General features: G+C 39.9%; 1 long non-coding RNA gene across 1 annotated transcript in view; it reads left to right on the top strand.

Annotated features, from left to right (window-relative positions):
• Positions 1-3,224, top strand: part of LOC110676317 — a 163,923-nt gene extending 160,699 nt beyond the window's left edge. Inside the window, exon 3 of the long non-coding RNA XR_002500262.1 lies at positions 3,160-3,224. This is a non-coding gene — a long non-coding RNA (uncharacterized LOC110676317). The remainder of the gene's footprint in view (positions 1-3,159) is intronic.
• Positions 3,225-12,220: the final 8,996 nt, after the last annotated feature.

The following is a 12,220-nucleotide window of genomic DNA, read 5'->3' as shown; positions in this document are numbered from 1 at the left end:
TGGAAGAAAGTCTTCCAGAAAGGGTTAAATCGAGCCATCTGCACAAAAGCATAGCCAATGGAGACAGTCAGCTAGATGAAACCTTCTAATGCGCGATTGAGTAAAAACCAACCAGCGACGGAATGTATCGACAACGTTGAATACGATGGCAGAATTCCATTTCATTTTCCCGTATGTCATTTAAGAAAAACGGCCTACCCGAAACCCTTTCGATGAGTAATCGAAGAGCAGTACTGAAATGGGATTTGTGTTTGCAGTGTACATAATCAATGACATTTTCGACTGCTTTTTATTCTGCGAGTGTCCCTCGAAATGAAGAATTCCAAGCAGCAGACAGTTTTTTTGTATGTGTCTCTCGCTTGATATGAAGGTCAGTTGGGTAGAGCTGTCGATCCGTTGCTCTTAGGCTCTTCTGTGATGTGAGGACGACAGTTTCAGGATCCGTCCCTAACTCAATGAATGAGTGATGATGTTATCGACTGTAGGAATGCCTCTGGTCTCTATCAGTTCGGTTCTGGGAAAAAAAGAACAAATGGATACTGTGAACGCGCGTATTGAAGCGAGAGTAGGATGCTTTGGGCAGTTGAAGGTTTTTTTTTGGGTAGAAAAAGTGCCGCCCGAATTGTATAAACTGTCCGCCCAGCAAGACCAAACGAAGCGAGTTAAACGATAGAATTGGATACGTTTCATTTCGTTTAAATCACATTAGAGCGCGTACGTGCATTATAAGTGCTCCAGTTTAGGTTCGACCAGTTACGGTTAGCTGGATACAAATTGAGTTTTTCCATGACGATCTGGCGTCTGTTGACAAAATCAATTTGAGAACTGAATTGAAAAGTAGTCTGTCGAGAAGTGTATACTGACGACGAAAGTAGATGAAATTCATTAGAAAATGTGCAAACCAATGAATACAAATCAAAACTGTTTTTAATCTAGGCTAACCTTATAAAAATATAAGAAATTTTTAAATCTATCAATACATTTGAAAATAATCATAATAGAATACTATAATAAGTTTCAAATTTTAAATTTCATCTACTATTAACTCAAAAGAGAAAATGAGAAATGACGAAAAGAAGGAGATAAACCATCAAAAAATCAACCTAACATGGTATCTGGATTTCAAAAACGAAGCTACATACCAGAATCTATCAAACGTGTTGTAGAGTTACAAGTTTCGCCATTTGCACTAAGAAACCAGTTCGTTTTATCATATGTATGCACAACATACCCTCCTGTAGTTTTAAACCGAGTATAAGTTTATTTCGGTAATCGTTTATCTAAAAGCTGTAGCCCCAGACCCCCGGGCTTTTTTTATCGGAAACCAAATTTTTTATGGGATGAAAAGCAAATCATAATTATCAAACAAACTATTTTATTCAATTAGTGGATATGGATCAAATACAACATTAAAGATTAAAGCGAGATGGATAGGAAGAGTGAAACTGTCAACTTCCTATCGCTAACATTTCGTGGAAAGAGGGCGGGCTCTTCTCCCCATCTATTGGGTCTTTTTGGCAAGCAAGAGCTTGATTGTACGACTTTTTGTTTGAACTTACTTCAGGAAGGAGATTCTCTGTCCCTTGCGGGTTTCGCGTAAGTATCTATGCTTACAGACAGGAGTATGATTGAATATAAATAGTTGTACAGTCTTGATCAAATTGTTTCGTCAGCAAAGACCATTGCTACCGGTGGATACCTTGCTACAATAGATGGTAGTCTATATCATCATATCATCATCATGGATCAAATAAAACATAATGTTGTTAACTTGGATCCATCATCAAGTTCGTACGCATATGGAATCTGTTTCAGGTGCATCAACCAATTGTCCGTATGATTGGGGAAATATAATCCAAAACAGCACTATTGATGGCCAGCCTAAAATAATTTAGTTGATCATTACACAGAATCCCTCTAATCTGTACTCTAATTACTTTCTTCATATTTATTGACCTATAAAATGATCAAAATGACCGCACCAGAAACTTTTCCGCAATGCTGAAAAAATCACACGTGATGTCTTCAAATTACGACATAACCGATTTCGGTAATCTATCATACCGATTGCCGAAGTTTCAGCAGAATACTTTACCATTCTTGGTTATTCTGAGAACTCACAGATGTTTCGGCAAATATGTTGACAGATCTATTTAAGTATACCTAAATTCATTAATTTTTGCATGTCTATACCATGTGACAGACGTACAAAGATACTTTTTATGCACTGGGAAGTTTAGAAAATGTCGTGAAGTATTTACCGCTACGGCTATCTGTAGCCAGAAGGCCTATGCCATTAAAAACAGGGTTTAAAAGCTTCCTGATTATCTGGGCAGATTTATATAACTGATAAATGCTGATTGGAATTCTTACATAAGAATAAATATTTCCACCTGAAAAACAGTGCAGTTTATGCGAGGAAAATTGTTGCAGCTTTAGCTTCTGAAAATAATCGGTATTATTTTTGTAATTATTGTGAGATGGGATTAATTTCGTCTATTTGGATTAGGGTAACCATCCAATAAAAAAAAAAGATTAATTAGATCTATATATGACGTGACAGATTGTCTATGTTTAGTAGAGTTTGGTCAAATGCTTTGATGCTTTCACTTGTATACAGCCCTTACATAATAGAATTATTTTGTTACTTTTTTTATAGAATGTGGTGTGAATTGTTTATTGAATTAACAACTTTTCTGTTTCATTTCATTTTACTCAAGTCCAGTCATTATTCCTGTTAAAAATATTTACATGTATAATATGTCATATTTTACATTTTAAACTAATTTTATAGGTTACAGCAGGTAAGAACATAATTTATAAATTTCAATCAAAGACTGCAGCAAGATCAAACACATTCAACTGATGACAACATAACACTCGAAAATGTACTTGTTTGATACCTCACAGATAATATAAATGTTGTGATTTTGTATTGCCGTTTGTTTGTTTTCAATGTATCGATTCGTATTTATTCGTCTATGAAATCAAACACTACTACTACGATATCTTTTAAATGTACGTGTGTATGTGTAAGTGTACAGCACAGGACGATGTCACCAGGCATTGATAACAATAAAAGCAAATAAATTTTACCAACAAAACATTTCATTGAACACACCTTTTTAAACGAAACCCCCATTTCTCCCTTACTTTCAGGTTTATCTCAACCGATTTCTTCTCTCACGCGATGCAGAAGAGACCGTCTCTTCTACTAGCAAAATGAATCGGTACGTCACTTTATTATCAAAAGCTAGTATTTTTCCTTCCGGTATCGGATCGTTCCAAAACGAGAAATATACACAGAAGAAAGTCGGTGGAAGAAAAAAAAATCAACCTGAAAAGAAATCAGAAACGTCTTTGGTGATGATGAGAAAAATAAACTCATGATTCCGGTGGCAGCTTGGCGTTGTCGGTTATAAAGCTTCCTCGAGAACCGCCGCCGATGATGACAAGCAGGGAAGCGGAGAAATTTGTAGCAATGATAAAAAAGAAATTCTAGACGTGTCCTGCCGTCAACTTGGGGTGTGATTGTCGTGATTATTATTTCGTGACTTTCACGCTTTGCACTGCTTTTCCCCTTCCTCGAGGTTCCTTGAGAAGAGGCCTCCCGCAACACAAGCTGCCAAAGGATTTGCGAATTATAATAAAATCGCGTTCGTCGTCAACACGGATAGAAAAGTTCAAAAATCTAGCTTTTGATATATGTGGTGTCATGTTGTCTGTGTTTTTTCTAGCTGTATGTCTTTGTTTGTTGTGAACACTTCAGTTCTTTTCGTGGTGCAGATTTTTCTCGACGTTTTTTATTGTATTTTTTTTTCAGAGATCACGTTGGATTCTTGTGTTTTAGAATATGAGTGTTTAAAATTTTTAGTGGATCAATATGCACATTTTGACTTTGATAATGTATACGATGTGTATTTTTTTATTCTTTTTGATATATTACATATCTGTTAAAAAAAATGAATGTAGTACGCTTTGATTTGTGTATATAAATTTATTGTACCCATGTGACATTTTTTTCATGTTTGTTTGCTGGAGATATACGACATTTTAATCGTATGAACAATAGCGTTGTCAAAACCTTGCAGAGAGGTACAGATAGTACATATATAATATTAAACCACATTTTTTAAAAATTCAAGTTTACTCAATCATGTCAACGCCATTGAGGCAACCTTTATAATTGCTAGTATTCCATTGTTGATCTTTCCTTTGATCGTTTTGGACAAACTTTGAAAATAGGCCATTCTTTTTTATGCATTTTTTCCCACTTTTTATTGAAAAAGAGTCAAAAATTCGATGGACCTGGTCTAGTGATTGAAACACATGCCTCTAACGCCTAAGACCTTAGATCAAATCGCATCCCAGAGATGGTCACTAATGACTTTAAAAGTTATAGTGACGACTTCTTTCGGAATGGAAGTAAAGCCGTTGGTCCCGAGACGATTGTCCCACTTTTCCAAGATCCTGCTCCTCCTGGTCAAACCACCTGGCATGTTGCGCTGCTCTTCGTCACTCACCGGCCGGATTCAAGATGAACACCATTTTTTTGCGAAATTGTTATCAGGTATTCTAACAATGTGCCCGCCCATCGTACCCTTCCAGATTTGGTGACTTTCTGGATACTGGATTCATCGTTGAACTGTGCAAGCTCGTCATTCATTCTTCTCCTTCATACTACTTGTTTAGCACTTAACTACTCTTCTTGGTCAAATTGACCGTGGGACACTTTCCCAGCGCAGAAACTACGTTTCTTTCACTTTTGGTCCAATTCTAGTCAGGGATTGAATCCCGAGAAAATTGAGAGAATCTCTCACGTATCACTCTCCACAACTATCATAGCATGCTGCACATTATGAGAGACTGTTTATCGTATACTGCTACAACTTTGATCATATTTGGGGGGTAGTAGTGTATAATAAAAACCCCTCTAAACAAGCCCCAAACCTGGGGGCAACTATTACTATTGGAAGTTTGTGGATTGATTATCGTGCCAGTAAAGTGAAACACCTACCCCAACGGTGAACAAGCGAGAAAAATGGATTTTATCATCTCTTTGGGACTCTCGGTTGCTGCTTCTATTTATCAGACTTGTTAGGTACAGCTTGCGATACATTAACGATCGTGGACCGCAACAGATGGGATGTTTTTCTTCGCTTGCTTTGATCGTGCTTCAAAATCAAATGAGAGCGAATTCTGCAATGCCTGATTCTAGTTCGATAGCACTGTACCGCAAGAACTTTTCGGACACCACAAAACCGAAAATGCAAACGCGGTGGAGATACGATTTCAACTGAACTTTTATTTATCTGCATCTTAAAATTGTTAAATCATTTGCAATTGTAACTTGTAATTCAATTAGTGTTGTGTGGAAGTATTAACAATTAATTAAGTATTTGAAGTGGAAATTTCATTCAGAATTCATGTTGGTTTTAAACATTCCGACACCCAATGTCAACGAAGGAACTTCTTCAAATCAGCTTCATCGGTTGGAATGGGGATCAGGATCGTGCACAGGTCACTCTCTAGCTCCGGGTTCACCATGGATGTTTACAGACGATTACTGGAAAAGTAAAACATCTATGGCCAGGTTTTTGAAACGAAAATGGATAATGGTACTAAGCTTAGGATACGTCCGGTCCGTGGGGCGAACCCATATGCAAGGCTTCACTTTTCATAGATGAATCAGGAGCCAGTTGATTCCCCGAGTCTGGGCCAGGGTCTCGTCCAGCGACTCATTTCCCTGAGCAAAGGCTGAAATGTCATCCGGCGGCACCGTTCCCCGAACAAGGGCCATCTTCTGGCGGAATATTTGCTGGTTGTCCCAGTAACAACATGCGAATTTAATCCTGCGACTGATTGCCGGAGGTTGGCGTTGAATATCTTGGTGCATATAAATGGTTTGGCAAGGTCGGTGCCAGCGTATTCAAAAGAGTGCGCCTGAGTGACTCGCACAGGAGGAAGTTGGTTCGTCAGTCGCTCAAGTGTTGAAGGTTTTGCGTGGGTGTCAATTCTACAACGTTGCACGATCTACCGTTTCCGGTTTCGGTCGAACACATATTTACTTTTGGTGTTCTTTCGTCACAATGTGTTCGGCCAGAAGAATTGGGTATTTTTCGTCGGTTCAAAAGCTACCGTCGTTCGCCAGCTGGGGGTGCAGGAACTGGAGCTTAATGTCGTGATATAATTCTCCAAAGGATGACAGGACGATCTTGCAGGCTTCAGAATATTCCAAAACGGTAGATTTTGCCGGAACACACTTGGGTTGTCACAGGTTATCTAGCTCGCCAAGCCATGCCGGTCCATTAGACCAGAGATTATCCTCGGTAGACTCGCCGAGAGTGCCTGGGATCGTCGTTTGGGATCGCGGCTTGGGATTGCGAGACCAGAGCTGAAATGTTGTGAACACGGAAATGATGATTGATGGAAGCAGTAGAGGTTGACGGTTGCTGACTTGAATGCTGTGGAACGGTATTTGATGGCTTCATACATGGATGACTTGAATGAACTTGTTCGAGGGCGATGTAACAGGTAGATTCAGCAGATGGGGTGCTGGGAGTGGACTAGGTATCGCTGCTGTCCGTATGAATCATCGTGTGGTGTTTCCGAGAGCAGACTCGGCATCGGGTGCCCGAACACGTTCGAGCGGAATGGGAGGAAGAACGCAAACAGTTCATGCACATATTCCTTTGCCTTACCAGTTCAGTCCGGTGGTTAGGGGGACTGGGGATAGTTTGCCCACGTTAAGGAGAACAGCAATTTAAGATGTAAAAAACATTGTTTTATGCTCTTTTTTAATTATGGTCGAATAAACAAACATGTTTTCTTTCAAATAGTAGAAACAGCTATTCATTAAAGCTTTTCTGGGGTTTATAAATCAATTTTTAAAAAATGCTTGCTTAACTGCATATGTATTGTTTTGCGGGGTAAAACGACCCGCTTCAGTCCGGCGTTAGCCGTTCTGTAAACGTACGCAAAATGTACTTTTGTAAGGTTCCAATTTGTGCGTAACTTCAACGTGGCATTATGTTTGGTAGAATTTGAGTTCAAACAGCTGTTTTGGTGTTATGAAATAAGAGTGGGCGTTTTGCCCCCAGAGTTGATTATAGTTTAGGTCCCTCGATAAGTTTTTTAGGACAAATTTAACATATTTTTTGCATGTAATAAAAACTATAATAGTGCACAAGTTGGCTCTCGGCGATAGTTTCAAAAATTTGATTATTTATCGACCTAAAAAATGACCTTGAAAATCGCATAAAATTGAAACGAAAACAACAAAAAACGTTTTTATACGATTTTAACGATTTTCTTGAGAAAAACACATAAAATATATTATTAGAAGCACTTTTATCCATTTTCTATGTCTTGGGTGGAAAAAAGCATTCTAATACACATCGTTCGTTCAAATCGAGGATGGCGCGTTTTGCCCCCTATGGGCATATTACCCCCAGTTCCCCTATCATCCAAGTTCTGAAACTCTGTACAGTGGTACAGATAATTACCCTGACCTCACATTTAACATGGTTTTTCCGACTTGCTAAGACTGGAGCTGTCAGGTATCGGGTTCTATGCTTGTTTCGATAGCGAAGGGGAATGATGTCGGATGCATAATGTTGTAGCGAACATAGCTGAGGAGCGGTGCTGTAAACATTAGACACTTTGTGCGACGTTCGTTTCGTTGCCATGGTCAGCAGTCACAGCAAGAGCTTTAGAATAGAGATCAACAAACACAAAATAAGTGTCAATTGAATGTCGTCTGACACGATTTGCATAGAGTTCAGATATCGGATCATAAACAACATGAATAGTTTGATCTTGCCTGTTATGTCGAATGTGACACACATACAGTGAAAGCAGAACAGAAACAAACAAAACCGTAATGCTTCCTAGCGAAGCTACCGTGATCAGTGGCATTCAATTGACATTTTTCTTTTCGACATTCGTTTGATCGCTCGTGTTGTGTATGTTTAAGGGAAGCGCTGCCGAATATCAGCGAGAACGTGTCGACTACCGTGATTGCTTACAACACTGCTGAGGAGACTGCACGCAAGACTCGCGAATAGTTCTGGAGGAAGTTTACCATCTAGACGTACGATGGCATCAGTGACGGTGCTGGATGTCGAGGCGATTCATCCCAGAACGGAAGCGATGTTGTCGGTATCGAGCCTGGTGCAGTAGTTCTCCCATTCCTGAAGCGTACAAGGATAGAGGCGATTCGTTAGTAGGTAGACCAGAAGAGAAATCTTGTCGGCTGGTTCACCCAAACTCATCAACTCGGAGATTGACTGCTCAAAGCGATCGACCAGTGCCAGGAGCTCTTCAGATGATTTTTCGTGCATTACTGGCGTATCTAAGAGTGTCTTGATGAGCTACCGCTTATTCTCGAAACGCAGCTTAAGTAAACTTCAAGCGCCCTTGTAATTCTGCTCGCTGACCTTTTTCGGGTCGAGAATCCTTGCTTCCTCACCTTGAACTAGGGCTTTTAGGTAATGCAGCTTCTCAACGAGACCGATCACTTCTGGAATCGACAGCAGATTCAAACTCCTCCAAACGGCCGCTGAATGTCGGGAGATAATCTTTGGAAGCCGAATACTAGTCGGCATAGCGGATTGGGAAGGATTGGAAGATGAAGATGTGGTGGTCTACGCTTTTTGCTTAACCTTGCAGTCGTCGCGCGGTTTGACGGTGACAAACCACCGCGCTGCTGTTGTGAACGAAAAGCGAGATTTTTTCAGCGGTGTTGTACAAAATACAAAGCGCGACGACTGAAGTGTTATGATAGAAAACACACAGAGCATAGTATCTACTATCGAACTTCTGACGCTCACCTTTCAGATCGATGGGATTCTCCTCCAATGACAAGGGGTTAAACTTTACGAAAGTCGTCGTTAAACCGCTCCAGTTTATCAGCCAAAGCCTCTACTTGCTCTTTTCGGATCTCCTTATCGAAGTTCTTCACGTAATACTCCAACAAGGCTACGGAGTCCACTACGTTCTGCTTTTTCTGCTGCCACTCATCGATGATCTTCACTTCTTCCACCATTTTAACTCACCGTTGACAAACTTCGCCAATGCACTTTTTCACCACCAAAAAATCTTAAAGAATGTTCCCACAATTTATCCAGAAGAGGTCCGAAACTTTTGATTTAGTCGATCTATTTTACCAACTTGACCCACTGTGCGATAAGCACTTGATAGCTACACCTTGGTATTCCGCTAACACTTCGTGGCACTGATTCTTTCGCAAAATTGTGTGGACAAATTACCACAAGGGGGAGGAAGGTCTGGTATCTCCCAAAAAATGACCACGTGGATAATCGACAGCCCCTTATCAGCGCCTTTTACATGGTACACTGAGTACGGAGGTGAAGTTAACCAGACCGCAAGGTCTTGTGGAGTGTGTATAGTAATTACGACTGCCGTCAATGATACGTCTTCGAATTTCTCTACTGCATTTGTTATATGACGTTGCCAATGATACGAGGTATGAAAACTCATCCACCACCTCCAAGTCATCTACGTCGATCGTTATACTTCTGCCAGTTGGAGTAAAATCGGTTCCCCCTGCCAGGAGATACTTTGTGCTTAGTAATCACCAGGGATATTCTTGAGACAATGCCACGTCGTATGCGAAACAAATGAACTTGCTGAATGTATTGAAGATGACGTTTGCTTCAACCGCGATTTAAACAAAAGGTAGGACAGATCAGCGGTTTGTCGAAGACCTTTGCGTATTTCAAAAGAGACTTCTCAGAGCAAGGTACTCGGAGAGCCTCTTCAATACCGCAATCATCAAACCTTGATGTTGGTGTGCTTCTTTTAGCTCTGCTAATGCGCTCACGACTTTTCTCACTTCTGCACTATACAATATTCTCGTTGAATTCGTCAGATCTACTCACTCTCTCTCTCAATGATAATAGTTCCACGCAGCTAGCAATAACTAATTGCTGAGGCGTCCGATTTAAAAACGTTTTTCGACAAAGTTGTGACTGATGAAAGTATCTCACAGTATCAACGTAGCTCTAATCCCCAAGAGCACATGGGCAAACACAATGGCCGATTGAATGATTCTCTTGCTTTGCCCATAATAATTCCCATGTAAACTTTCAAGGGCTTGTGCAGTCTCAGTTTTCATCCGAATGGACTCGAATTTTGGAGGGACACTCAGAATTTGATCTTGAATCTAATGAACGGTGTGAATCAAAAATGATTTAATGAGCCACTCTAATATCTTTGTCTACGAAAAAGATTGTTCGCCAGCCCTTGAGAGTATTCTGTTGTCACGGCACCACTCCTAATCTTAGGTATAACATCGATAAGCGTCTTTTCCACTTTCTTCCACACTGTCTTCAAATATACAGTGAGCGAATATCGGTACAACAAAAGCTCTACACCAGATTCGGTTCTTCATTTTTCAGCATGGTCGTAGTCAATAAGTCAACTGATATGGTTCATCAGTTGTGCTTGTTATAAATCAGCGCAAAGACAATGAATTCCGTCTCGTCCATATATTTTTCGGAGGATATTGCCGTCATCATAACAAACCGTTATGATGTGACGAACGAGGTGCTTCTTCGATTGTGCCCAAACGCTGTATAGAAACACTATTAGCACGAACCATCCAGTTCTTTGGCCTAAGTTTGTCCTTTGAAACCACGAAGCGAAACAGTTAGGGTCACCATAAATAGAGACGATCAATCATCCTTATTAGACGCCACGGATTCCGCAGAAGTGGTTCAGTACCGGAATCAGCATCACCTTCTTCTCCCAAATCCATATAAATTTCCTCTGCATTAGCATCAATCAATCGTTCCTCAAGGTACTCCTTGACCTCCTTGTTGGACTACGCAAAGTCACTGTGCTCGATGGGATCTTGTATTTTCGGTGGTCTGGAAATAAAGTTCAACAACCAATTTTGAAAAAGTCCAACAACTGAATTTGAAAAAGTTGAAATCACGAAAGAAGCAAAATATTTACCAGTACAAATTATTTATGTTCACACTCGAAGGAGTAGTTGACAGATGCGCAGACGAGGCAAGGTGTTTAAAAATAGAGGTGCTGCAAAATAGATTTTATATGGAAATTTTAGAATACCTACTTTCTTAAATGTGCCTTATCATTAGCAAAATCATGTGCAAGACTCGACTCGATTCGATCACGAATATCACGTGATTTCAGGTGCAGTCTTGATGGGTGCAAACATCGCAATGAAAGCGATGTCTTTTGTATGCTCCATCTGACGTGTTGGACCTTGAATGGATACATTCCTGATACAGATATCAGACTGTAAACATTTACGGCTCACGTCATCTGATCTCAATGAGTACGCAGGGTTCTCACAATAAAAGGCAAATTTTATAAAATTTAATTTGGTTTTCTGCTGTCATTCGATTGCTTTCTTTGGTCGACTGGTGAAAAACTTTGGGAAATAATTTTCTGCATTGCATTGTGAAGTATTTATGTTCTGGTCCAAGGCATTAGTCTCGAATAACTTTTCAAAAGGACATATTGGACCTTTAGGCTCTCTTTGTTTATTTTCTTTTCAATAAAAAAAACTGGTTACATTAACTTCTTCTGTTGCGTTTTCAGTATGAAATGCTAGCTAAGGACATTGTCTTTCGATCTACATTTTAAAAACTTTTCAAAAGCTTTAGTATTGCACTATTTTAATCGAAAAAGAGCGAGAGAGGGGATGATTTCTCATTGTTACAAAGGTCCTTCAGTAAAGTTTAAAAAGATTTGTCACTGTTAAATCTGGATCTCGTTTTCAATTATTTTTCAAATTAACTGTCCTCTATTTTTTTAGTTTTCAAAACCACCAAGGATCGGCAAACGAGAGGATTATCATCATCAACAAAAAATTTACATCACGCAATACCGCAATACATGGTGTAAACAGCTAGACACGTACACAAACTGTCGATGATGGAGCGGAACATAGGAAGCAATTCAGACAACCGCAACCCAAACTCTCTGAATTATACCAGCAAACCTCGTGAGGTGGTATACTCATTATTTTTCCACTGCATTTACCCCTGTCCTCGTCATTTGTCGTTGGGGCATAATTGTCGCGTAGGTGCTTCACAAATCCCTCCGCCATTTGTCTCAGGCAGTCATTTCACAGCCCAGAAATAAACTCTCACGACTTCAGTGGAACATTTCCAAAGTGTAGTACTGTCAGATAAGAGTCCGCTCGAATGGATGTGTCTCTATTTTG

Source organism: Aedes aegypti, chromosome 2 (genome assembly GCF_002204515.2).
Source record: "Aedes aegypti strain LVP_AGWG chromosome 2, AaegL5.0 Primary Assembly, whole genome shotgun sequence".
NCBI lineage: Eukaryota > Metazoa > Arthropoda > Insecta > Diptera > Culicidae > Aedes > Aedes aegypti.
Note: the sequence above shows the minus strand (reverse complement) of the source record. Positions and strands in the feature narration are given on the sequence as shown.